We start from the raw sequence: 27801 nt of genomic DNA on the forward strand, positions 1-27801 counted from the left end.
AACTTGGATTTTGTAAGATGCTCCTGGTGCTGTCTCTGGTTCAGGAGCGGCTTAACAAGTGTGGTTTGAGATGACCTCTCAAGCAATCGGAGTGTATTATGTCATCAATAATGTAAACTTTCACTAAAACATCATAAAACTTACACAGAGCCTGAAATTGATCAAGTTATTAGTTTTATTTCTGGAAACAAAAAGCTGCTGTTTATATCGGTCAGATGGTTGAAGTGGGCCTCTGCAGCTGTAGTTGAATCTGAACTGGCCATCCAGGATAAGGACCGGTTAATGAGAAGTTGGAAATGGTGTGCAAATCACTCCCACACAGTGCCCTGATTTGATGCAGCGTCACAAATGACTCCTAAAATGGCTTTGCTGCACAATCCTTTCAAGGCTGCAAATATCCCTGTTGCTTGTGCACCTTTTTTTCTACCACAAATTTTAATTCTACTAAACTGTCCATTAATGTGCTCTTGTACAGCATTCAGCCAACTTCCTTATTAATGACGTTTCATGGTTTGCTCTGCATGTGAAGCATGTCAGTAACTGTCGGGTGCACAACTGTCAAGCCAGTCATCCTTCCCATGATTGTTTAGGCCATAACACAACATTCCTAGGGTAAAAATGTATTTAATAAAATATCTAAATCAATCTAGTTTAATGAGAGATTCTCATAAAGGAGGAGCTAATGCAAGAACCAGCCCAATCCGCAGTGGAAAGCGAAACCAGTGAGTTGCTACTTAAGGTGCGGAAATCCTTTTATGTTTGTGCATCGTTTTAATCAGCAGCAGCGCTCTCTGACCCATCTTAATCTGTGTAAAACCAAAATCACAAACATAAACTAACCAGTTGGGCATTATCATCCAGCTTTTCCAACACTTCCAAATTAGTGAAGATAAAACGTTTTCTCACTGACAACAAGCTTGTTGCAATTTTTTCAATTAAATAAGACATAATCCAGTTTAAGACCGCTGTCATGAAGCTGTAAACAGCTATGAAGAATTGTTGGCAGAGCCAAAGGACATAATTAAGCTGTGGCTTTATTATTTGACTTACTAACTGTTTACTGCTCTGACTGTTGCCAGTTTTTACCAGGAGTTAAGGCAGGTGTGACAGTTGCTATTGATTCATCTGCAGAGCCGCATAAATAGCCAATAGGAGATGAAGGAGCTTAGAAATACCCTCCAGACAGACTGCTGGGAAGCAGGTGGGCGCCAGCTGCCCTCATACATCACCGTCCTAACAGTCTCTTCTGCAGACGGAGGGGGGGACGAGGCCTCGAGGCAAAGCTGCAAAATATGTCAATAGAAATAAGATGGAAAAAGAGGCCTGAAGAACACATCAAACTTCGAGGGAACAAAAAGAAGACAAGAAGGTGATGTAAGAGGGGAAAAAAGCTGCCTGTAAGTAAAACAAAGAAGTCAGCTGCTGGAGTTGTGCTCGAACAGCTGGTGCCAAAAACAGAGTCGAGGACAAAGTGGGTTCTGTTAGGACTGGAGTGGTGCCAGAAGCTGGGCCTGGTTAGCAGGCAGGGAACGCCGCCAACACAGAGAAAACAGAGAGAGAGAGAAAGAGACCTACGGGAAGATCGTTATATAACCGTGAGGGGGGAAACCTCACAGGCACAACAGAGATGCTCTTGACTCCCTAATGATATGGCTTGGTTTAAACTCATGTCAGAGGGGAAGGCAGGGAGACGGTAAAGAGAAAGAAAGGGTCTATAAAAAGACGAGGGGAAGGAAAACAGGAGAGAAGAGAATGCAGCCTATTGTTTGACCAGTAAGCACTGCTGTACAAACCTTTGCTGACTGCACTTTTTCACTCTTCTCTTCAGTTTTAGAGGAATATATGACAAGATCAACAGCGTGAACTGGGCTAGAAGGGAAAAAAAGATGCAATTGGACTTATTTTATTATGTTTTGCCAAAAAACACCAGAGAGTTGACCTTTCTCCTACAAGTACTGCTTTGTTTCAGGTTCCAAGTCAAAATAACCTTTTATTCCCACAGCTAGCATTCAAAGGTCTTATATGACATGGTTGCAGTCAAAACCACCTAACTTAAGACTGAGTCAAGACCAGGACCAGGGCATACAAAGACCACTTAGACTTGGAGGGAGGTAAGACCAATTCCCAGACCAAGACCAAAGAGGTGGGAGACAAAACCCCAGACCAGAGCAATAAAAGACCATTTCCACAACCATTATTGTAATCATAATAATGTTGTTATTGTGCAAATCTGCCTGTGGTTGCTGATTAGGAAGTTGTGGTAGAAAAAACAGGGCTCCTGATTAACTGCACTGGTGTGAATAACCTTTTTAGTTAGCTCAAATGCCACAACATTTAGGTGAACTCAAACTTGTTTGCTAGCCCCTCAACTACATGCGACTTGTCCAATAAACCTGACAAACTGGTAATAAGTTGAACAGATGAACTAGACAACTCTGCAGAGCGCAATCATCCAGATAAATGTTAGCATTAGCTGCAGGCAGAGTGAGTGGAGGTGTTGTAGATATAAACGTGTCCACCCGCTTCTTCCATACTGGGTCACAGGTGCCTTTCTCAAGCAGTCTACAAGCCAGGTACACCCTGGACATGTAACTAGTCCATCACAGGTCAACCAACCATGCACACACCCATTCACACCTAAGGGCAATTTAGAGAGATCAATTAACCTAACTGGACTGTGAGAGGAACCCAGAGAGAACCCACGCAGGCACAGGGAGAACATGCAAAGTCCATGCAGAAAGACCCCTGGCCAGGAGTCAAACCCAGGACCTCCTTGGTGCAAGGCAACAGTGCTACCAACTGCACCACCGTGCAGCTCCTGGCTCTTATTGTGCCAATTTAAAAATTTATCAATTTTGAAACCAAATGGTTTTATATGATCAAACAAATGTTAATATCAGACAAAGATAACCTGAGTAAAGACAAAAACTGTTTTCAATTGATGATTTTATTTAACCCCCTTTTTAAATCATGAATGAACTGAGATTAACCACATTTTTGAAAAGCTGAGTTCAATTTCAGTACCCACACACAGGCCGAATCGTCAGACCAGTAGACTAAAGTTGCTTAAACAACTGATAAGTAGGCTAAAGCTTCTCAAATAGCATTTTGCAAACATGCAAAATAGCAATGAGGTGAAATGCACCATTGTGTGTGGTTGACTTGAATCTGTTTTGATTCCTGTTCATATGTCAGTGGGTTTTTTTCGAGTATCTTTTTATGGTTGTTTTATGCCTTCAGACATTTTGTTTCTGGGGTAAAATTTTGTCCTCAAAATATTATGAATCATCTCTTTTTATATATTTTGTCTTCCCATAATATAGCAATGTCTTTATATTTGTTTAATGACATTTTATGGTTCATTTGTGGATATTTTTTTATTTGTGTGTGTAATGTTGTGGATATAACATGTCTCTTTACTCTTTACTGTTTGTCTTCTGAGATATGGTTTCTCATTTTTTGAGTCAGTTTGGATATCTGGTACACGTCAGTGTGTTTCTCTGTAAATTTCTTGTTTGTCTTTATGATTACTGTCCATTTCATGTCAGGGATTACCAGGGAGAAATGTGATTCCAGCATTTAAACCTCCCTGGGCACCTGGATCTGTTGCTCTATTTCCTGCTACGTCCCAGGATTTCTTCTGTCTAATCAGAAACTGGCAGCTTTCTTGGAAGCATAGCAAGTTTCCAGCTAGTGCACATTTGAATGAATAAGAAATCTGTTCACCAAGGCTCTTTGAGGCATGCTTTTTTTTCACCTTTTTCAATTTGCTGGGGTGTTTGCGAGCGGTTCTTTTGTGTCCATCACAAGCTTCTTCTGTGGACAGCTGCATGAGCAGCTGCTGGTTTGTAGAAAGACTGCAGTCACCCAACAGTCTATTGATTCATGCATGCCCACTGATGGGATGGCAGAGGGGTACTCACTGGGACATGCCTCAACTTGTTCCTAATTGTTCACTTGGGGGCTCAAATCCTGCTATAATCCCAGTTTATTTTTCATGTGTGCATGTTGGTGATTATCTTCGGTGAACTGATGCAAGGTCATATTGTTATGTTGACATCAAGGCATGTCAAAAGCATCTGGAATTTTGTGACATCAAGCGACAAGATTAAAACCTTGTTTCCTGTCAGGCATATAAAAGTTGCCTAAATTAGCTCTGACTGCTAATACAAAGCCCTGATTTCTGCCTTTGGTGGAGGTATTTCACCGTTTTACCTGCTAAGGGGCTCAAAAGGTGTTAACATGATGAGCTGTGCAAAGGGAGATGCTTGTTAGCGGGGACAGGTATTTCTGAGTCAGGATGGACTGGAAATAGGGCAACCAGTCAAACTCAATCAGACTTTGCTTTTATAACACTTAACATGACGTTTCCTGAGTATTAAATAAGTTTAAAATTATAAAGATGTAATCAAGAGAGTATTTCCTTAATAGTAATCTAATTATCAGCTATAAGCTTTTAATTTTTTATTGTGGGAGTATAATCTCACACAGAAGATTTTGAAAAATCCAACCGTTTAATTTGACTATTGGTACCTCTTACTGTTAATATTTGTTCCACCTTCTTGTACCAAATAGAAAGCACATATACTTCTATAACATTTAACAAGGTTGGAGCATCCAGGGAGAATTATCTTTGACCTTTTGTCGTTACAAAATCTTTCTAGATCACCCGAAGTCCTGAATCTTCTCTTATGCTCTCTTCTCTTCAGCTCACCGCTCATGTTCTCAGAAGGATTTAGGTCTGCGGAGATGAAAGAAGATGCATTATTTGCACTGTCAACTATTTCCTTGTTGATTTGGCCATCTGTTTGGGTCATTTTTCTGCTGAAAGACCTGATAATGACCCATATTCAGATTTTTGTTAAATTGTCTTAACTGGGGTTGCCGATCAGTGTGAATTTTGCTCTAGGTACCTATCAACTCTGTACACCATCAGTCATAACAGTTCTACTAAAACTATGCCTAAGATGCTTAAACATGTATTTTTTTAATCATCATCAAAAACATCATTAAAAACAACACCAGGCATTAAACACCCTGATGGCTGCTAACTTCAGAAGTTAAATCACCTGAACAGGAAATGGTTTTCAGCAACTGAATCCAAATTGAGGCAGGAGGTTTTGTAGTAACCAAGCAGCATCACATGCGGCAATTATTATTCATTATTTCAAAATGAGATTTGAGTGTTGCTGAATTAATTAGGTTTGAATAATATCTGTCTTCTTTAAATAATATTTGGTTAAAAGGCAAAATAGCAATGATAGCATTCTAAATATATAAATGCAGTCATAGTCATGTTTTAATATGATTAAAATTTCTGCACCTGAAATTAACTAGACTGACTTATTTTAGTAAAAAGTGGTATAGCAGAAATATGATGGGTAAAGGCAAAAATGTCTTGATTTAAGGTCCAATTAATCAAGCTGCAATGACAGCTGCAAGTCTCTTGCCATTTGTTAGCTTCACATATCTAGAAATTTACATTTCTGATGATTGTTCCATAACATTCTCAAATTAGAGGTAGACTGTCTGAGAACAACTAAGTTCATGCCACAGATTTTCAATGGGTTTAGATCTAGACTTTAACTGGGCCATTCACACACACAAAGACCCACTGACCTAAACCTTTCTACTGTCGCTCTGTCTCTATGTTTAAGGTGGTTGTCCCGCTGGACGGTGAACCTGTCCCAGTCTTTATTCTTTTGCTGCCTCTGGCAGATTTTCTTCCACGATTGCCCTGTGTTTAGTTTCATCCATCTTCCTATCAACTCTGACCAGGTTCTTTGTACTGTGCTGAAAGACATCCCCAGAGCATGATACTGCCAACCCCATGATTCACTGTGGGGGTGGTGAATTCACTGTTAGTTTTCCTCCACCCATAGCCTTTTGCACATAGACCAAAAGGTCAAGTGTTGGTGTGATCTGACCAGATCAACTTCTTCTACATGTTTGCTGTGTCCCTTGCATGAATTTTGGTGAACATATGTATTTTTTCTTGTCACTCTTCTATAAGAGCAAGGTTTGTGAGGATAACGGCCAGTTTTCTACCACCTGAGCTGTTGATGTCTGCAGCTCCTTAAGAGTTACAGTGGGGTGTACTCAAATGTTGGTTTGAACAGAGTTCTGTGAGAAGTTGAAAGCTTGTGATGTTTCATAACCTAACCCTACTTTATCCCTGCTCTTCCTGTCTTCAAGCCGCTGTTTGTTCTCTAACGTTCTCTAACAAACCTCTCTGATCTTTGTTGTACGACATTAAATTACACACAGGTAGACTCTACTTATGGCTTTAATTTGAGGTGTCAGAGTAAACGGGACTGAACACAAAGGCATGCAACACTTTGTAGACTTTTCTTTGTAAAAAAAAAAAAAAAAGGAGAAATTATGCATTGCTTTTTGTTGGTCTATCACATCCCATCTCATTAAAATACATTGAGATTTGTGGCTGTAATAAGACAAAATGTGGAAGGTTCAGGGGGCATAAATGCATTTGCAAATAACCCTCTGTTAATCTGACTGTGTAGTGATCATACAATATAATAACAACAAAAAATATGGCTAGATTTAGAAAAAATTAAACCTGCTTATTGAAATCATCCATCCATCCTTATTTGCAAGGGTGCTGGTGCTTGTCTCGAGCAGTCACTGAGTTAAAGGCAGTGTACACCCTGGACAGGTCATTAATTCCTAAGGGCAATTTAGAGGAACCAACCAACCTAACAGTCATAATTTGGAGTGTGGGAGGAAACAGGAGAACCCAAAGAGAACACACACATGCACAAAGTGAACATGCAAACTCCATGGTGAAAGACTCCAGGCTGTGATTTAAACCTGAGACCTTCCTTGTTGTAATCAGTATACAGTAAGTGTAAAACTATTTTAAAAACCAAGTCCTTTGTTTCTGAATTTACCCCATTAAATCACAGCATAGGCATCTTGTCTCACTCAATTTTTTTTTTTTTTTTTTTTCATGCAACAAGTTCCTGACTCGCACTCGACCCTAACAGCAAGCAGGAAGATCAACCAGGAAAACGTTTCTTCTCCTATTCATCGGTGGACTTGCTCAGTCGCGCCACAATCCGCCCTTTGTTTTCTCTCACTCTAATGGCTTCTTTATTATTTCTTCCTCTGTTCAAAGGGCCTGCAGTACTTGACTGGCAGTAAATCTGTTCGGAGACTAATCCTCCACTACCTACCAGCTGCTCTACTGGCACTCGCCGGGGGCCAGCATTATTGTTGCCATGGAGATGACCAGCCATGCCAGTTACCCATAAGGCCTGGCGTTGTGCCCGCTAGTTCAGTTGTAGTGAGCTTGTATAAGCCGGTGTGCCTGAATAATGTATGACTGTTTTATTATTGCTCAAACAGCCAATTAAAGAAAAGGTTCTTGATTAACCGCTACCACCAGCTGTTTGTTGGTTGTAGCCAGACAAGTGGTTTTTCTAGTACAGAATTTACACTCACCGGCCACTTTATTAGGTACACCTTGCTTGTACCGGGTTGGACCCTCTTTTGCCTTCAGAACTGCCTTAATCCTTCGTGGCATAGATTCAACAAGGTACTGGAAACATTCCTCAGAGAGTTTGGTCCATATTGACATGATAGCATCACACAGATGCTGCAGATTTGTCGGCTGCACATCCATGATGCGAATATCCCGCTCCACCACATCCCAAAGGTGCTCTATTGGATTGAGATCTAGTGACTGTGGAGGACATTTGAGTACATTGACATTTGAGTACATTGTCATGTTCAAGAAACCAGTCTGAGATGATTCATGCTTTATGACATGGCGCGTTATCCTGCTGGAAGTAACCATCAGAAGATGGGTACACTGTGGTCACAAAGAGATGGACATGGTCAGCAACAATACTCAGGTAGGCTACATCCGTTAGAGACTTGTGTGCGCCTGCTCACTCCCATTGGCTGCTTGCAATGTCCAGGGGGGTCTCTGGGTCCATGGCCGGATCTGCTCGGGCGTAGGCGGCTGGCGGCGGGGCCTGTGGGCTCTTCGCTGCAGCTCCCTGGGGCTTCTGCACTGTGGCTGCTGGGTGGTTCCCCTGAGACTCTCCCCCGCGCTTCTCTGGGAGGGAGTCACGGTAGTCCCACTGATGGTTCTCCTGGGGTTCCTGTACTCTGGGGGGCTTTTGGATGTCTGTGGCTTGGATCTCCTCCGTATCTGTCCAAGGTCAGGGGTGGCAGGTCTGTGGCTCCTCACATTCGCTATTGCATATTTTTATGGAGAAGCCTAGTATACACAAGCGCTCTCATACTCAGGCCCACAGGTGTTTAGATTCAGGTGTTAACAGATAAACAAATGTTCTATATTGAGCCGCATTTACCACTAAATACAGATTGCATTCATAAGTGCACTTTTCAGTAAAAAAAACGGTTATTATGTATGTTTCTGCAGGTTGTAGAAGCAAGCAGGGTGTTATCTTGTATTCTTTTCATCCTTCTTTCTTTCCTCCATTATTTTCTTCTTCTCTCCCTTTTTGCCCCACCTCTCTCTTTTGTGCTTTTTCTTTTTTCCTTTTCGTTTCTGTCTCCGTCTCCGTAACAATTGAAGTAATCCCAAAGCAGTTTCTAATAAAGCTTCTTTTATAAATATCACGCAGAGCTTTAATTTAGCTGTAATGCTCCACTTGTGAAAGTAAATCTGTTGGGCTTCTTCTTAGCACTCAGACAACAATTCTGGGCGCTACTCTGCCACACGGGACACGGTAAAAAAAAAAAAAAGAGGCTCGTCGTCTGCAGCTAGCAATATGGGAGAGAAAATGTTTGAAACAACTGAGATGTTACAACACAAACAGCTGGATGTTGTTTTGATATATTCATTAAAGTTTATATATTGAGAAATAAATATGTTAAATTAAATTTTTTTTGATTTTTTATTAAATGAATTAACATTTATTACCACATAAACACACATGACACACATAACGGACGGCCATGTTTTGGTAGGTTTTGCAGTTATAACATTCTGTTTCCATTTTCAGATGATGGACTGAACAACATTTTATAACCTAACCCTGCTTTAAACTTCTTTAAAACCTTCCACTTGATCTATCTGCAGCGTTCAATGTTCTTCATGATGCTGTTTGTTCACTAATGTTCTCTAACAAACCGCTGAGGTCTTCACAGGACAGCTGGATTCATACTGAAAATGACTTACACACAGGATGACTTTACTAACTAGGTGACTTTTAAAGGTAACTGGTTACACTAGATTTTATTTAGGGGCGTCAGACGAAATCAGGGTGAACACAAATGCGTGCCACTCTTTTCAGAATTGTTTTTGTAAAACAGCTTGAGAACCATGGGTCATTTTCCTTCCATACAAAATCCAAAGAAAATATACTGAAGTTCTAGTTCTGTTGAGGGATGAACACTTTTCAATTACATGTTTGAACTTTGTCATTACCAAATGCTGACATGTTTATCTGTGAAAGGTAAAAAATTAAAATGAAAAGCTGTTAAATTTTCTTTCTTTACTCCTTTCAGTCACAGCACAAGAAAAAGTGACAAATTGAGACTTTGAAGTGTTAAGAAAGTGGTTAGTGAAAGCTGTTGAATTTAAAACCTCAGAACATTATAGTATAGCTGGTGTTGAGTCACACAGACAGAAACAAAACTCTCTCTGGTTTGAGTTTAAAAAAAGACAAAAGCAAAGAAGAAAGGTTTGTTGTCCATCACAGCCCGGATGGCACATCTAACATTAACTTTTTTCGTTCTTTTTCCTGTGTTTTCTAGGTAAGCATGGGGCCCTTCACTGAACACTTCTTGCAACATCGAGGGAGGAGGAAGCTGCTGTGGTTTGGTTGCTGCAGAAACCAGGTAAGAGCATGTGCTGTGTGTGTGCTCTGGCAATGACATCGTACCTTCCATGACGTCGGCAGAGAGGAGAGGGGGCGAAGTGAGGCACCTCGATGTTCTATTGTGTTCTATTGATGTTCTATCAGTGAAAATTGAGATGAAAAACATGTAAAAGTAAAAATCCTGCTGATCCTTAAATGATCTGTTTCTTCCCAACAGTCTGGCGACAGCGGCTTGCTCCAGTTACTTATTTAAATCATTGCAATGTTGCATTATTTAGCCATCATCATAGTGTGTTCTTATACATTATGATACAGAACGCATCATTGATTATAGCTCCCATATAGTGTCACAGTCCAGATGAGCTCTTAATTTTATTTAAAATGGTAAATGGTAAATGGCCTGAACTTGTATCTCACTTTATCAAGTCCCCAGAGACCCCAAAGCGCTTTACACTACAATTTAACTTGTATTAACTATGAAACATGCAGTATTAATTACAGTTGGTACTGATGTAGCTATTATTTTGGTTTCAACAGTTGCTTTGAAACATTGCTCACGTCATTAAAACAACTTGTTTCAATACATTGGTTGTGAAGATCTCCTATCTGTTGCATAGTTTCCTTTTCTTTCACATGCATAACTGCAAGGATGATGTTCACAGGTTTTTTCCATGTACTTTTCCATTTTGTGACTACTTAAATAAACAAATTATACATGGAATTTTCTAATAAAAGGATTCAATATTTCTTAATTCCATTCTAAGATTTCATCAGGCAGGCTGGAGGGATCAAAGAACAATTTCCAAAGTTTGCTGTTGGCTAATCGTTAACTTCGGTTCTTCAGTATTGTACAATACAAAATAATTTATATTCATATTTGAATAGCAGAGTGCTAATGCTCCAATGCTTTTTCACAAACCTACTGATCCTGAAAACACCATAAGCATGAATCATAGCGGGGGAGCTTTTCTCATGCTTCTTTAGCAACAAAATCGTACTCAATACAATAATTATCCGTTGTTGACACATGCCAAAATATCCCATGACATTTCAAGCAATGGGTAATGACAGTTACCTGTAGCATCAAGCTGAACTGCAGTGCTAACACTAGCTTGTACATAATCAAAGACATGTTCAGTTTCAGCCTGATTATTTTTGTTTCTGTTCTCCTCTCTGCACTAGCAGAGCTGCTGTTGCTGCTTGTGTTTACTGTTGTTATATGTTGAGCTAAGCTGCAAACTGCTAACACCTGGCTGTACTCAAGAAGTAACGAGTGAATAGAGATTCAATTTGTTCCTCCTCTATAACAGTGCTTTAGCTTGCAATATTTTTGTTAACATTTTTGCTCATGAAACATTACAATGTAATTTGCTGCCATTTACTGCTGCTTGCTGTTGAGTTTAGATGCTAAGTGCTAACGCTATTTTGTTTGAAGAGTACAAGATAGAAGAGCAAGGGGATACTAATTTCAGTTGTAACTTTTGTCTCTATCCTCCTTGACAACAGACTTTATTCAACAATATTATTTTTCTCATACAAATGCTTGTTAAAAAATACAATATTCTTATTTGTGTAAAGTTACTGCTGAGTTAAGTTACTAAGTGCTAATGCCAGATTTTATGCAAACAGGTACAATGAGATTCAGCTTCAATAATGTTTATTTTTTGTTCTTTATAATAGCCCTTCACCTCAGAATATTTTTATTAGGACTACCAATGAAAAATTCAATTCAGTTTCAATTCAGTTTATGTACATGGCTCCAATTCACAGCACGTTGTCTCAAGGCACTTTACAAAGTCACTTCAATGGAATCATACAGATTTCAAGACAAGTACATACATTCCAATTGATCCTAACTATCAAACAGAGGAGTCAGATTCAGCTTATTATTCAAATTGGTTAAGAGTTTTTCTATCTAAGGAAACCCAGCAGTTTGCATCGAGTGACTTGAAGCATTCACTCCTCCTGGATGAGCATGTAGAAACAGTGGACTGTCGCTTGCATTGACTTTGCAGCAATCCCTCATACTGAGCCTGTAGTGACAGTGGAGAGGAAAACTCCCTTTTAACAGGAAGAGAAAGACAGCTAAGCAGATGAACTCTGAGTCAGTTTTCAAATCTAGAGTATAAAGGAGAGCACGTACAGTTAGCCACAGTAGAAGCTCGGCCAGTAGCTATGTTTAGGAGAGACAGGGTTAAACGCTGAAACACAGGGCCAAGTGTATCATCTGTAGAAGGTGAACATCAAGTTGTTGGCAGGAGCATCTCAGCCGATGACCCCCTCCAGGAAGGTGCCACAACTAAATACAGAGCCAGGTCAGATGTAGCTTCTAGAAAGAGACAAAACAGACAGATAACATAAAGTTAAAAGCTGAAACAACAGCAAATAAATTGGAGAGTAGTATGAGAATGTAGCAGAGAGAGTCAAGGTGGTCATTATGTCCTCCAGCAGTCTAAACCTATGGCACTATAAGTACAGAGATAGCTCAGGATAACTTAATCCACTTTATCAAAAAGGAAGGTTTTAGCCTTAAAAGTAGACAGGGTGTCTGCCTCACGGACTAAAACTGGGAGCTGGTTCCACAGGAGAGGAGCCTGATAACTAAAGGATCTGCCTCCCATTCTACTTCTAGACACTCTAGGAACCACCAGTAAACCTGCAGTCTGAGAACGAAGTGCTCTGTTAGGAATATATGGAACAATAAGATCTCTGATGTATGATGGCACTTAATCGTTAAGGGCTTTATATGTGAGATGTAAAATTTTAAATTCTATTCTGGATTCAACAGGGAGCCAATGAAGGGAAGCTAAAATAGGAGAAATATGATCTCTCTTTTTAATTAAAAAAATAGAGGCATCTTTGCTGCTATTTGTAGCTATTAACATTGTGTTAAGTTGCTAAGTGTCAAGGCTGCTGTCAGGGATCTGGGTGGTGTTGTGTTTATGTGGTGCTTTTCTCCCACTGAGCTGCAAGTTTCTCTGAAAGGAAGGTCTGAGCAGTGTTCCCCTACACACCTGCTTCTCATTAAGCTGATCAGCTGGAGCTTAAGAATAGCTGGCCACCTCAGTGTCAACCTATATGGTATCGCTCTCTGTGATATTTATTGTATTGATATCCTATTGATTTCCTGGCTTTATGCTAACCTCACTCTCTCTGAATTTTCCCTACGTTACCTCCCAAGTTCTCCCCTGGATCCTCCTCTCAGTGAAGTTTCCTGGATTCGCTGTTCAAACCTCCTCGATTCATAAACTCAAAGACAACTTTCTTCCACGCACCATGAAGCTCTTGCCTATTGAAACCTCCAAGTCTAACCTGTGCGTCCTCCTACAATCCACCATCTACTCCATACTGAAACCCCGATTCTTGTGGACCAACAGCCCGGACTCTGCTCTCTCCTTCCTGGCTCCAATCAATCTACTCCATCAACTCTCTGATTCCCTCACCTCTTTCTTCACCCGTTTATGTGCCCGACTCATCTCTCAACCTTTTGCTCGCAGCGATCCAGCAGTGCCCTTCTTCTGCAGTAATGATGGCTGGGGATAAAATTATTGTTTTTTTAGTTACTTTTTGCAGTTGGTTAAAATTAGCAAAACTATAGTCAGGGTAAAGGAATAGGAATGTGATTAGGTTTTCACAGTGGAGATACAAATTTGCAGCTGTACACAAATTAAATAAAACTTGAAGGGTCTTTTGCGAGCTTAAAGAGAAGGCCACTTTTGATGATCTGGTAATTATTACAGACAGAAACCCCTTACTTAAATGTTCTTTACTGTTTTACCTGTATTGTGCTACATCTATCTGTTTTACCTGTATTGTGCTACATCTAACATGTCATGCAATTCATGACATGTTTTTTTTTTAAGAGCCTAAAATATGAGCAATGCGCAGCAAATTTGTCTCCTCACTTCATGAAGAATTACTTTCTTGTTCTGTTTCTTATGACGGGTAAATGGTGTGGAAAACCCAAGGTTTTTCTGATATTTTATCTCCTGCCTCCATCTTGTTGAACAGAAACTCTCAGGATTCATTCTTTCTTATCTTACGTCAAAAAATAATTTCCAGTTTACTAGTTTGTAGATGTGATTTCTGAAGTTTGGACCGGATGAAAGGTCTATCACGGACTGCTATCCCAGTAAAGCTCTAACTTGCAGCAGGTTTCACAAAGGATGAACCTGTTAAGCTGCTTTTCACTGGGCTAACAAAACAGCAATGTATCCTGTGATGAAATGAGTGGTTAATTGATGTACTGAGAGTCATTGGTGCTCTAATCTCACTACATTACTGTGGGAGAATAGACTGGAAATGAATGATAACAAAATGTGTTAAAGGGAAGAATGTGTTGCTCATGTAAGAATGTGTTGCTCATATATATATATATATATATATATATATATATATATATATATAAATAAAAAAGTGAAGTTCATTCATCTTGTTAATTGAATGATGCTATGAATAAATGAGAAGTTTGAGCTGTCTAGCATAATTTTAATTAGTCATTGCACCTTTATTTCCATTCATTCAAAAGCAAAGAGTCATCAAAAAAGATGTCTATAAAACGACTGACAGCCAGTGACTCGCCAACGCCAGCCCCCCTCTTTAGTCTGAAATAATCCTCTTCTGCTGGTCTCGGGCCAGGGCAGGGATATGTACATGGAGGGGGGCAGGGTCCCCCTTGGAGTTACCTCACTCCCAGCCACAGGTTAGCTTCAGATCTTTTTCCTCTGGTTCTCTCCTGCCCCCTAAAGCACAAAAGGCAGAATAAACCTGCACTGGTCAGTCCTGCTGAATCACTGTCTGATTTAATATGGCATTTCTCACTAATGTAGGTGGAAAATGCAATCCACAGCTTCTTATGGATACTCTCCTAATGGACTGATTTTGCACCACAAACAATTTTCACATTAGAATAAATTGTTCGACTGTAATCTTTTCTATTGTTTCTCTCAAACCCCTAGTCGGTCGTGGCAGATGGCCGCTCACACTGAGCCTGGTTCTGCTGGAGGTTTCTTCCTGTTAAAAAGGAGTTTTTCCTCTCCGCTGTCGCTGCATGCATGCTCAGTATGAGGGATTGCTGCAAAGTCAATGCCAGTGACTGTCCACTGTCTCTACATGCTCATCCAGGAGGAGTGAATGCTGCAAGTCTCTGACTGGATGCAATCTGCTGGGTTTCCTTAGACAGAAAAACGTTTTATCCAATTTGAATAAATAACTGAATCTGACTGCACTGTTCAATGATTAGGATTAATTGGAATGTATGTACCTGATTGTTGTGAAGTGCCTTGAGACGACATGTGTTGTGAATTGGCGCTATATCAATAAAACTGAAGTGAATTGAATTGAATTGTTGCATAAGTTCCACGAGATGATAAAAGAGAAATGGTGCTTGGCAAATACTCCCATGTCCTTAGTTTGTTGGCGTGCTTCTTTGAACCTTCTTGATTCACATGCATTCCTCTCGCAATAGGAGCTGTCAGTTTGTGTGGAAATTGTCCCTTCAGTGTGTGTGGCTATAAGGGAGCGTCTGATGTCCACTTATCTATGATGTGAATAGGAAGACAATGAGACCCCATGTGGTTCCCACTCTCCGTGACCCGCCTGGGGTCTGATTCGCCTTGGCAAGGGGGACGGAGGCCCAAAACAAAGCTGAAGGAGCCTCCAGTGAAGAGGGTTCAGAGGTCAGCCCCAACACCCAACGAGCATGGCCCGTACTCTAGTTTGGACTCCTAAATGGGGAAGAGACACAGAGGCATAGAGACAATGGGATAAAAGGAACCTCCGAAACCATTAAATTCTGAGGAAGTGATGGCCGTGAATGATGACAGAGACTGAATACAGACTCTTGAGGTGGGAGGTACGCTCCATTAATGACCATAGATGCTCCATTATGGCTGTTCTGAGAGGTGGTGATGAGGTGGTACATTTTTTCCCATTAGGCTTCTCTACGCTGAACGTGGAGACAATTCCACATTGATCCGGGAGTCCCGGTTGACACCCGCTGCGAACTTCGACACAGGAGGGCAACGTGATAAAACACAGGCCCCCTTTAAAGCCAGGACAAGTCAGATTACTGTTAGTCTAATGCCAGTCCTTCTCCAGCATCCCTCAAGGGACACTTTAATTGATGCACTTTCTCTTCTCCAAAGAATGTCTAAGGAGGATGTGGTCATATAGTCTATGGCATCAACATGAGGAGGATAATAGATCTGATTCTGATTGGGAGTGGTTCAACCTTGTCAAACGTTTATAAAGGCTCAAAGGAATCTAGGATATAAATGATGTTTCGTTCATCACTGTGTCAACAGTATTGTAAAGAACAAGCCTTTGAAACAACTTGAACTGTGGTGAACAAGACAGCTTAACATGCAGCACATTATCGAAAACATAAACCAATCCCCCTTGCAGCAGACGTTTGTAAGTGTCTACATTAAGATTATATCACCAGCATATGTCGCCCAGTTATCCTGGCATTAGGTGTACTTACTGTTATCTCATGGGTCTGTGTTCAGTCCCTCTTGCAGGAACAGATTTATTGTTTCATGCACGTATTTGCAGTCATTAATGTACCCATTGTTGTAGGTATAAAGCAAAATGTTGGGAACGTCGCAACTAAGGATAAATATTGAAAATATACAGTGTTGAGAAAAAGTATTTGGCCCATTTATAGATTTGTTATGTTTTTCCTTTTTTTCCACCTAAATTCTTAAAATGATTTAATTTATCAATAGAAAAAAATCTATCCAAAACAACCTTGCCCTTTGAGAAAATATAATTGTCCTCCTGCTAAATTATAAAAACTGTGATTAGCCACATTTTGTGGTTCACTTTCACCAAACAAAAGTCTAATTACTGCCTGACCTTTTCAGTCAGGGAAATCAACTGTGTGGCTAAGAAAAATCTATAAAAGCAACATATTTTGCCTCAAATTAAAGAAGCTCAAGAATAGATGCGAAAAAAAAGCAATCAGGAAAGTCAATCTGGAAAGGACAAAGCTATTTCTAAGGCCTTTGGGACAGTGAACCACTGTAAGAGCCATTGTCCATGCAAGGAGAAAAACATGGCACAGATTCCCAAAATGTTTGGGAAAATACTCTCAAAATACTTCCGTTACATCTGGCAAAAACTAACAGCATTTAGGAAAAAGAACATCTCACTAAAAGTCAAACATGGTGGTGGTAGTGTGATGGTCTGGAGCTGGTTTAATGTGTCAGGACCTGGGGAACTGGTTGTGCCTAGGGTGGCACAACCAGTTATTATGTTTAAGGGGTAATTACTATATGACACAGATAAATGAAAATAAAGTTTTCGATTGTGAAATAAGTGCTGTCTTTGTGCAATGGTCCACTGTAGTTCCAGCTTCCTTTAGTCTGGTTTTATCAGCGTATTGCACATTCTCCCAACATGTCTTGGGAAATTTTAGCCTGGTTGAGAACATACGAGATTGTTGTCATATCTTAAACACAACATGTACTTGCTTTTCCTGGAGCTCCTTCTGTGATGATGTCTGCCTCTTGTGACTTGTGTTTCCTTTCGTTTTGAGAGAAACCAAGGCTTTGGCTCAAAAATAGGAATCATATTTACTGGAATTCACAGCAGGTGTGAGCTTAAAAAGACCAGTAACTGAAATTAAAACAATATGTGCTTCAAGAATGAACACTTCTGCAACCAGGTTATTGTGTCTTTATTTTCCCTCCCAAGAGATATGTTTGTTTTCCAGTTGAATTGTAGGATGCATGACACATTACATTTGGATAAAGACTTGAACTAAAGTCTGTTTACATAGGCTTCAAATTCATATGAAATGTTAGATTCATGTTAAACATATGCATTTCTAGACTGTTATGTGCCCACAAACAACTTAATTTAAGCAACCCAGCCAGATGTTTGACAGTAAAAGCCAGAAGTAACACCTTACATATTGTTGTGAATATTCAGCGCTGTCAAGAGGGTTGATATTCTGTAAGGGTTCTCCACAGTCACATGTGGGTCAAATCATGGGCAGCAAACATTGAACCATGATAAGGACCGTGACCGGCACAACATATTTAGAACAAAAGCGAGTTTATGCACAGATCCCAGTCAGCAATCGGCCTCTTCATGCATGTCAAAGCCACTTCTGAACTCCTTCTCTCTTTCTGAGTGCACTTTCCAGAAAAAAAGGTGCACTACAAACTGAAGTGCACTCACGACATCTTACAACTGAAGTGTTTTACATGTCGTTGCTTCTTCCTGCACGGAAGTAAGATGTGGTACTGTGAGTGTTTTTTAAGCCGAAGCTTCCAAACTGAAGGAATCAAATCTCTTTGTCTTTCAGCTGAAAGAGAGGAAGGTTCAGTCCATCCATTGGCATGAGGATTTATCTGATCAAAGCAACTCAGCTAAACCTTTCACCAAGGGAGTGTCAGCTGCTTGCAGATGGAGATCCAGGCTGCTGACAGAGCTTAACATGAAGCAGTAGGGAGTCAACTGGACTCTTAACTAGCTGTAAGCGTAGCGATGGGCTCATTTAAATATGCTAATTATTATTCCAGCATTGACACAGGAGTTTAGTCAAAGTAATGAGCAACTTAACAAGGGTCAGGGTACACCTCTGGGAGTCAGCATGAATTATAAATGTGGCTTAATCAAATCTACATTAGGAATAAGTTGTGTTTTACTAATACATCACATAGTTAAATTATCTTATACAAAATTTGAATTTAGGGAAGACAGCATGAAAACCTAAGTGGGAAAACAAAGCTGGAGGCCTAATACAGTGGAGGATCTTTGTTAGACAATCTTAGTTTGTTAATTAAATTGGGAATTTTCTTTTGTGACCAGTGCACTGTAGCATGCATCATCTAATTTTCTTTTCCAACCCCCACACCACCACTCATCAATAACTGTTGTCATGGCCTTGAAATGTTTGAACCAGACATTTTTCTGATTCCGCCATAATTAAAGTGGACTAATGGACTATTAGTTTGGACTAATTTCCAGGATAACACTTGTCTTACACTCACCTTTGAACCATGGGGCTTGACACCAGTCTGACATACTCTGCTGAAGCCAAGCATGGCTGTGCCAGGGTCAGCTGGGTTAAGAGGTCAGCCATAGCCTGTTAAACGTTTGATTTGACTAATAATTGTTTGCAGTGATTTCACAATTGCACATTGATTCCTATACTGTTTAATGTAGTATTGCAGAGTGTAAAATCCGCCTGTTTGGGTTGTGCATTTCTTTTTTATTATATTTATTATTATCTTAATTTGCTGCATTCTCTATTCAACAGGTCAGCTCTACAAGATTAATACATAGATAAGAGCTTAAAAGGCAGACATGTAGTGCCTATAAAAGTTGGTTATGTCGCTGACGTTTTTCAGATTTGGTCACATTGCAGGCAATTACTTTATTGTATTTTATTTTTATTTAATGTGAAAGACCCGGATCAATATTTACAATCCAAAGGACCATTTTTACCATCTTGCCTGCAGAATAATATTTGCATAAAGCCGCAAAACCTAAATAACCATTCAAAAAGTTTTTTTATTTTTAGATTTAGATCAAATTTTTACAAATACAGAATTAAATAATTTTTTCTGTTTTGTTTTTAACAGAAATTTAAAGAAAGACAAAGCGCATTTTTTGCAGCTTAATAAAAATAAAAATATAACCTAGTTCTATTAGTCTCATTCTGTTATAGAAATACTATGCAGATAATGCATTTAAACTCAGAAAGGCTAATGAAACTATTCTTTTTATTACCTTTATATTAAAAGCTTTACTCATTTTTTATGTACTTTTTTGGCCAAAGTTGGAAAGAGCCAATGTGGAGAGCTTAAAAAAGACAAATGCTACTCGGGAGCCATAAGTTGACCCCTATATTATGCTGACCCTTATGTTATGTTAGACCCAAACACACTGGAGAGCAAATTGTGAAGTGGAGGTATGTCTCCACCAGCTTTGTATATTTAGAAACTGATGTTTTATCTCCCCCTTTTATTTATTTATTTTTTCTTTTGCAAAATACATTAAGCTCAGTTAGATTTAATGGAGAGCACCTGTAAACATCAATTTTAAAAACTGACACAGATTCTTTAGATTTAAGACCAGACCTAAAACAATTCTGATGCTTGATCTTTATCATTCTGTTGCGGCTTTGGTGGTATGTTTAGGGTCCTTCCAGCAGGACTCTAAACATACCACCCAACCTGAAGTCTGCTGCAGCCTCTAACTGATGTTCTTCCAGGATTCCCCTGTATTTAGCTCCAGCCATCTTACCATCAGCTCTGACGATCTTCCATGTTTCTGCTTAAGTAAATTATGCAAAGACTCGGATTAGATCCTGCAGCTGTCTGTGTTGTTAACCTTCAAACTGCAGAGGTTAAACAGCAAGAGACCCCAAAGAGATTAGCATGCCCCTGTGAGAGCAGTAATTTACATTAGGCACTTTTTCATAAAACAGCTTTGCACATAAAAATACCTTTCAGTAATAGTAGCCAATAATCAGAGTTCTGGTTCAAAATACCTCATGTGACAAATGACCTAAAAGCAGCCATGGTTCTTTCATTTCGCTTTAAAATAAAGGCTGCCTTTCATCCCGCTTAATGAATCTGACTTACTTTTGATGCCATTTTTTTATGGCCGCCTCATTAGGGTCGTCTTTAAATATATCAAAATAAAAAAAGAAAGACTTGAAATTTTTCATTTTTTCAAATAACATGGAAACAAATAACTTAATGTCTGCATTAGACTGCTTCAGCATAAATCCACTGCTAATATGAATGGTCTCCAACGGAGTCCACCACTTTAGTCATTTCAAGTTATCTTCATTCTTAAAGCAAATCATCCAACGTTGGCCAATTAAAGGTTTTCTAACTGGTGAATATATAAATTTAATATGGAAGTATAAATAAATCAAATGTTCTATGTTTGCAGCTAGAAACAAAAACGTAAATCCAGTCGACCAGATAAAAATGAGCAATAAACAGTTACCAAAGTTAGCAAAGATTGTTACACCACCTGGTTTAAGGACTCTTAAGGAAGATGAATGTAATTAAAAATAACCTTGAGTGGTTTGGGATATAACATCAGTTTAGAAGTTATCAAATGCAATAAAAATATTGGATATAGACATTTATGTTGAATCAAATGTTTACATTTGCATTAAGATTCTGGGTTTTGTATTTAGAAGCTGATGTCAAACACATTTCTTTGATTCATTTTTGTTTAATAAACAATGATGTGATTAATTTGGGGGCACGTGTGTGGTTTTTATAGTGGTTGTAACACTTCAGAGTTGAACATTCAGCCAAAAGAAATGCCATTTTTTAGGTCACCTCAAGATGTCCACACTGGACTATTTAGATGTGGTCAAAACAACCTTTTTTGCTACCCACTCATGAGTTAGTGAGAAAGTGCTGAAAAATAACTTACGTGTCAAAAGAAGACTGACCTGAGGTAGAAAAATGCAAAAAGCAATTACTGCAAAAACGCGAGGAGAACATGACATGGACCCAGGGTGACTCGGTTCTAAGTCCAAACATACATGACACATACTCTGTGAGGGGTGGGAGTCCCAGCAAACCATCCACTTGTTTGTAACAGAGGCACAAAGCTGGTCACCATACCAGAAATCATGACCTTAACCTCAATGTCCAATTGGGCTATGACCCAAACCACACCAGTAAGTCTGACTGAAAAACAAAAACTATATGTAGGTTTTGGAGTGGCCTAGTCAACATCTAGACAATCCAAATAGTATTTGGAAAGGTTTGTCCCTTAATAAATTAAATAACTGGAAAACTGCTTGCTGTATTTCCTCACTCCATTGTTGTGTGATAATAAAGTTTGTTTGATGATCTGAAATATTTAGGTGTGACAGAAGCAAAAACAGAAGACATTTGTAAGAAGGGAAATATTTTTGTTATGATACTGTTTGTGTTAAAACCCTAAAATTGACCAAGGGCGTTTCATTTCTGCAATCCCTACAACGATGAGTATCTGAAACAAACTAGAATAGTATGGCAACAAGGTGTAAAGGCTAAAGCTTGTACTGTCACAGGGCAACATACAGGACAAAGGGCAAATGAGAGAGACCAATTAACCTAACAGTCATGTTTTTGGACTGCAGGAGGAAGCTGGAGTACCCAGAGAGAACCCACGCATACACAGGGAGAACATGCAGACTCCATGCAGAAAGACCCCAGGCCAGGAGTCAAATCCAGGACCTTCTTGCTGCAAGGCAACAGTGCTACCAACTGCACCACAGTGCAACCCTAAACCTTAAAACTTTGGGTTTATATTATCTGTAAGCCATAATCATCAAAATGACAAGAAATAAAGGCTTGAAATATTTCACTGTCTAATCAATCTATATGTGAGTTTATTTTCTAAACTGGGTGACAGAAAATATTGAACTTTTTCACAATCAAATTTTTTTTTGTAGAGTACCTGTACACATTGTTCCTTTTTATCTTAATTCTGTTTCCTTTAAAGTTTATATATGTATACCTAATGTCTGTACGCCGTGAGCGAATGAAACTGAAGCAAAATGCCTTGTTTGTGCTCACAAACCTGAAGACTGTAATGTATTAAAATGAATTGGGTTGACTGGGACTGAGTTTGGATTCAATTGGATTCTATATAATTACATGTGAGTTTGACAGCTTTGAGATGCTATTGCTGTGAACTGGTGTTATTTTTAAATAAACTGATCTGAATTGAAAACTGGTGCAGTGCATAATGGGGACTGTGAATTATACATATATAATACTCAAATGCTGTACCATATAGAGTCGCCATGTGGCCTGGTGTGAGAGTCATGATCTGTAATAGATTTGTAAACTGATTTCTTCACACAGAGAGAAGAGCTTTCACTCTTTTCCTTTGTTTATTAGAGAAATTAACAATGTATTGAACAACATCTGGACAAGGGCAGCAATAACAGGCACCTGTCTGTTTCAGCCGATTGGTACAAAGGTAAAGAGGAAGACATTTGAAGCTATGAAAGGTGAACTGATGTAAGACAATGGAGAATGGAGAAAGCAGAGTAGTAACGGCCTCTTTTGTGTTTAAAGGATTCAGACTTCTTTATAAATTCATGGTTGGAGAAAATGTACTGTAAATACCAGAGGTCTGCAACCTGTGACACAATGTGTTACCTTCTAGTCTTTCTAGAGTGCTGTTATTAGTTTTAAATTAAGTCATTTGACTTTAAATCGTGGCGTTCTTATTTTGGAATTATCAAAGATAAATTTTTCTAAGACAAGTTAATTTATATTGTCAATCGTTAGCAATAAGTGTGGAGAAATCTTTTTATTTATTATTCACACAGGTGTACCACAAGGCTGATATCTTTGTCCACTTCTTTTCAGTTTATTAAAAAATTTGTGCTGTTAAGGAGTTTCTAACAGACACCAATGACAGAAGAAATGTTTTATTTGTTGTTATTTGTAGTTTTTTAACTGTGCTAACTGTTTGGTTGCACCCATTTAATATTTTCCTGGCAGAGATGCACGGGGCTCCTGAACTGCAGATGTTTTTATGTTTTTTTAGTTCTGAAACCTACAAGTAAAAATGAAATTACCTGTGGCTCTTCACCGTATTCTTTTAGTAGGTAAAGTTTTATATGTCGCCAACATGGCTTGTGCAAAAGTGAAAGAAATTTTACCACATTGTCGACTTTTTTCTCACCCCTTTAGCTGTACTATTACACACAGGTGACATCTGATGGTAATGAGTGGTGTTTTATGTCATTTTATCAGATTAAAGAGGCTGGACATCAATGCATGCCAAGTCTTTCATATTTTTATTTTGTGCTAAGGTGGGTCAGTGGCGCTACAGTAACCCGTAACCCCTACTCAGTGCATCTCAGTCATTGTGTCCTTGGGCAAGACACTTCATTCGCCTTGTCTGCTGATGGAGGTCAGAGGTCCCGGTGGTGCCGATTGTATGGCGGCCTCAATTCTGTCAGTCTGCCCCAGGGCAGCTTTGGGTACAATGTAGCTTACTACTGTCTGTGTGAATGTGTGTATGAATGGGTGGATGACAGATTGTAGTGTAAAGCGCTTTGGAGTCATGCTCAGAAAAATCCCATGCATGCACTGAGAGAACACTGTGCAACATTTATAAGTTGGGTCAAATCAAATCATTATAGACTCTTTAATACTGTTAGTCAGTTTGATCTGTTTTCATTAATTTGGAAGGACTTGAGACTAATGAGATTTCAAACAAACCCAAGAAAAATAAATTTGCTAACCAAATTAGAATCAATGGCTCGGGTCTATATAACTGGAAATTATGGTAAAGTTTAGAGAAATCGGAAAACACAGCTATTTTCTTTCATAGTGAAATACAAAGCTCTTTTGCTTTGTAACATTTTGCATCCATTGGGCTACAGCTTTGGATGTGTCTTTTGTGTGTTCAGTTTGAACAGCGGGGCTTACATCCTATGGGAGTTCTGAGAAACATCCAGTTTGTGTGGACTGACAGCTGATTGCGCCACCGTTTAATCTTGTTAGGGATTTTCAAAAGTGCTGTGTCCACTCAGATGTGGAGATAGGAGGGCCACGCAGTCTTTGTGTGCAAAATTTCAACGCTCCTGAAAAGGGGAACAAAGGGGCCCCCACTAGTGATGTCATTCCACTGTCAGCATGCAAGAGAGGCCAGAACAGGACGCTCTGTGACCATCACTCCTCCACACCCTTTATCACAGATCCATCGCTTCACCCTTACCTTCTGTGGGACCTGCTGTGAAGTTCAAGATCAAAATATGAGTTTTAAACAAAATATTCCTGACCCTTAATCTGCCCACAGAAACTCAAATCCCAACGAATGACGAAAGCATGTCGTGTTTCCTGCGTTTTGTGCCCCTACAGGTAACTTCCAGTCACTGTCACTTACCTTCAATGTCATGAAAGTGATGCTGCATCAGAGATGTTTCCAACTCAAGGCTGTATTTTATATGCAAAAACTGACAGCCCATAAACACAGATTGTACAGGTACAATATGTGATATATAGCTTTTGCAACAAGCTACAATGTGTTGTGTATTTGTGCTTCCATAATCATAGTGTTAGTCAGTTCCTCTCCCCATTTTGTAACACACACTCCATACATTTGTATTCTAGAACAATTTTAGGTTGCCCCCGATGCCCCCTCCAGGAAGGTGCCACAGCTAAACACAGAGTCAGGCCAGATGCAGCTTCTAGGAAAAGACAAAACAGAGAGAGAACATAAAGTTAAAAGCTGAAATAACAGCAAATAAATTGGAGAGTAGAATGAGAATGTAGCAGAGAGGGTGAAAGTGATCATTATGTCCTCCAGCAGCCTAAGCCTATAGCAGCATAACTACAGAGATACCTCAGGATAACCTAAGCCACTCTAACTATAAGCTTTATCAAAAAGGAAGGTTTTAAGCCTAGCCTTAAAAGTAGACAGGGTGTCTGCCTCACGGACTAAAACTGGGAGCTGGTTCCACAGGAGAGGAGCCTGATAACTAAAGGATCTGCCTCCCATTCTACTTCTAGAGACTCTAGGGACCACCAGTAAACCTGCAGTCTGAGAACGAAGTGCTCTGTTAGGAACGTATGGAACAATCAGATCTCTGATGTATGATGGAGCCAGATCATTAAGGGCTTTATATGTGAGGAGAAGAATTTTAAATTCTATTCTGGATTTAACAGGGAGCCAATGAAGGGAAGCTAAAATAGGAGAAATATGATCTATCTTTTTAATTTTCATCAGGACTCTTGCTGCAGCATTTTGAATCAGCTGAAGGCATTTAACTGCATTTTGTGGACATCCTGATAGTAAAGAATTACAATAGTCCAGCCTTGAATTAACAAATGCATGGACTAGTTTTTCAGCATCACTCCTGAATAAGACATTTCTAATTTTGGCAATGTTTAATGCTGCTCAATTTACTGCTCTGCCTATGGTCACATATGGAGCATGACCTCAAAAACACGATCCTGTACACAAGTGGCTTAAAACTGTTTTGTCTGTATGGTGGTTGGACTCACTCTTAAAGATTGGGATTGGATCAGCTGGTGGGGCGTCGGACTAGACACTGCTTCAAAAAGAGTCAGCAGAGATGATCTTTTGATCAGGATGCTATTTGGACAGATGGATGGATGGATGGATGGATGGATGGATGGATGGATGGATGAATTTTTTTTACTAAAAGTAAAGCTAGATTTTTTATTATCTGAAAAACAAATCATTATACTTGAATATAAACACAATGCTACTATATTTTAAAAATGGCTTATGTTACTGAGCCACAGCTTTTAATTTCAAAACAAATTATTGGTATTAAATGTGTAATATGGTGAACTGTATTTGTTGCTATAATTGGTTCTTGCATCAATAATTACACCTCTGTGTATAAATATCGCCTCCTACTGAACTTTGCTGCACTTGTTTAGCTTACCCTATAAAATAACCCTCAGCTCTATGTAATCACATATTCACACTATCATCATTTTGGTCTATTTTTAAAGTTTTAAGATGATCTGTATGAGATATTGAGCCGGCTTTAAATTCCGAAGAAACAGCGCCATAAATCTCACCTGTGCATGTTTGTGTGTAAACATGGATGGTTGTGTCTTAACTTAGACAATCTTTCCCTGCAGCAACTCTAGTTACCAAGAAGCTGTGTATCACTCAGCCCTCCATTTCTTTTTGGGATGCACGGCTGGCTCATGTTTCAGTGACACATCAGAAACATGCATGCACACGTTGACAGAGATACATTTGCATCACCAACAAGCAGACATTTTGCACATGCTTTCAGATGTACAGCAGTAGCACACAGTTCCAAGTCTTTATGGCTATTTGTAGTTATGACTCATGAACTTCCTTGGAAATCACTTCCTTTTCCATTCCATGACACAGTTTATTTCTACTCTCAACATGTCAGAAACAGTAAATCATTATCAGCAGGTACACCAACTGGGGACACTCCAGAAATTGACAAGCAGTTGACATTTTAAAAACATCCTTTGGTATTCTTGACAGACATTCTCCTTCCAATCTTAGACCAAGCAAAGCTAACTCTAGGAGTATATGAAAGCACAGCAGAATTTAGTTTTGAGAATAATTGTATGGTATCTTTTCCCTTTTTACTGCTGGTCTGGTCAAAGTATTTAAAAAACCGCACACAACCATCTGGTTTACAGAGAATGGTACAAAAGACAGTGGACAGATGACTTTGTAGATGACCGCAAAGGGGAGACTGGTTCAAAATGATTGAAAGTCAACAGTACCTCAAATAACCACTTGCACACAATGCAAGCGACAGCATGCTGTCTCTACATGCTAGTCCAGGAGGGGTGATTGCTGCAGGTCAGTAACTCGATGTAATCTGCTGGGTTTGCTTAGGTAGAAAACGTTTTAACCAATTCTAATAATAAACAGAACCTGATTGCATTGTTAGATCAATTTGAAATGTATGTAATTCACTTTGAATCTTTCTGTATGATTGGATTAAATTGACTTTTTTTGGAAAGAAACATCGTGTCACGAATTGTTGCCATATAAATAAACTGAATTGAATTAAATTAAATTAATTATAACCCAGGAGTGTGGAATACAATTTCTAAGCAGATGGAATCTTGAAGCAGATACTGTCAGGATTTGAGATAATTTCCTGACTCACAGGCAAAATAACTCTCTGGGAGCACAGGAGAGGTTTAAACTGCTAATTGAAAAACATAATGGAGATGCTTCTGATCTTGATGGGCTGCTCGACTTATTGTTCCAGGAAGCGTCTGCAAGGAGGAGTAGAGATGTGAAAAGAATGCTGACCGTAAATGATTAGCGGTATGAAGGTGGGTGTTGTGACTGACAATTTTGATGGGTGATTTGTGGCAAATTCTCCACAGTTGCTAAAGGTCCCTGCAGTGAGGTTAGTAGAATATCGGTGCTTTAGTTTCCAGGGGGTGTTGGAAGGAGCAGCAAGACTGATCACACATGTTAAACTTTATAAAACACAGAGAGAAGG

General features: G+C 39.3%; 1 long non-coding RNA gene across 3 annotated transcripts in view; it reads left to right on the forward strand.

Annotated features, from left to right (window-relative positions):
* The window catches only part of LOC124857775, a 68157-nt gene extending 44587 nt beyond the window's left edge, over positions 1 to 23570 (forward strand). For 2 of the 3 annotated variants that reach the window (XR_007035677.1, XR_007035679.1), the window contains exons 3-5: positions 9751 to 9834; positions 18130 to 18299; positions 21928 to 23570. This is a non-coding gene — a long non-coding RNA (uncharacterized LOC124857775). The remainder of the gene's footprint in view (positions 1 to 9750; positions 9835 to 18129; positions 18300 to 21927) is intronic. The other variant, XR_007035678.1, reaches the window with a different exon arrangement.
* Positions 23571 to 27801: the final 4231 nt, after the last annotated feature.

Source organism: Girardinichthys multiradiatus, chromosome 21 (assembly GCF_021462225.1).
Source record: "Girardinichthys multiradiatus isolate DD_20200921_A chromosome 21, DD_fGirMul_XY1, whole genome shotgun sequence".
NCBI classification, from domain to species: domain Eukaryota; kingdom Metazoa; phylum Chordata; class Actinopteri; order Cyprinodontiformes; family Goodeidae; genus Girardinichthys; species Girardinichthys multiradiatus.